Consider the following 1,261-nt stretch of genomic DNA (forward strand, 5'->3'; position numbering starts at 1 on the left):
GCAATCTCCATCAAAATATAAATGACATTCTTCATAGAAAAGGAAAAAATCCTAGCCTTCATACGGAATAACAAAATGACCCCAAAACAATCCTGAACAAGAAAAAAAAAAAAAGCTGGAAACATAACACTATCTGACTTCAAACTATACTACATTTTAAGCATTTTTAAACATCCAATTGCGTGGAATTAATTACATTCACGATGTTTCAAAACTTTTTCATCATCCTAAATGTAGACTCTGTACCCATTAAGCAATAACTTCTCATTATTCCTTCCCTCCAACCCCCACCCCCCATTTCTGGTAACCTCTCATCTACTCCTGTCTCTGAAATTTTTTTCTTTTTAATTTATTTTTTCTTAATTGATCCATGATAATTGTATATATTTATGGAGTACAATATGATATTGGGGTACTTTTATACTGTATGCAATGATCATATCAGGGGGTTTAACATATCTATCACCTCAAAAATTTGTTGCCTCTTTGTGTTGGGAACATTTAACATCCTCTCTACTAACTACTTAGAGTTATGCAGTAACTTGTAAGCTGTAGTCTCCCTATATTGCTACAGAACACTAGATCTCTTTTTTCCTATCTCTCAGCAATTTTGTATTCATTCGCCACCCTCTCCCCTCTCCTCCTTACTAACCTCTAGTGACCACTATTCTACTCTACTTCTACAATATCAACTTTTTTAGTTTCCAAATATGACTGAGAACATGTATTATTTCTCTCTCTGTGCCTGGGTTATTTCACTTAACATAATTTTCACCAAGCTCATCCATGTTGCTGCAAATGGCAGAATTTCATTCTTTTTTTATGACTGAGTAGTATTCCATTGCATATATATAACACATTTTCTTTATCCAGTTATCTGCTGATGGACATTTGGGTTGGTTCCCCCAAAATACTCATGAATCCCTCATGAATTTGCATGTCATGCTTGTGCAGGGGCCATGATAATCTTCTTTGCATCATCTCAATTTTAGTATATGTGCTGCCAAAGCAAGCACATAGATTGTTTGTTGACTTGTGAGAGTTTTTCATTTTACATATTCTATATTTGTCAAATATTTGGTTTGCGTATATTTTCTCCCATTCTGTAGCTTGTCTTTTCATCAGGGTCTTTGGTAGGGGAAAAGTTTTTTAATTTTTATAATTTATTGATATTTTCTTTTGTGGTGCCATGTTGAAGAATTCTTCATTGAACCTTAAGTCCCAAAGATTTTCTCCTGTATTGTAAAATTTTTATAATTTT

General features: G+C 33.4%; 1 non-coding gene across 1 annotated transcript; it reads right to left on the reverse strand.

The window, feature by feature from the left end:
- Nucleotides 1–909: 909 nt before the first annotated feature.
- Nucleotides 910–1,016, reverse strand: LOC134361381 (U6 spliceosomal RNA). The gene has a single exon (XR_010021411.1). It is a non-coding gene; the product is annotated as a U6 spliceosomal RNA (small nuclear RNA).
- Between the last annotated feature and the right edge of the window lie 245 nt (nt 1,017–1,261).

This window comes from Cynocephalus volans, chromosome 12 (genome assembly GCF_027409185.1).
Source record: "Cynocephalus volans isolate mCynVol1 chromosome 12, mCynVol1.pri, whole genome shotgun sequence".
In the NCBI taxonomy this organism is placed as follows: Eukaryota; Metazoa; Chordata; class Mammalia; order Dermoptera; family Cynocephalidae; genus Cynocephalus; species Cynocephalus volans.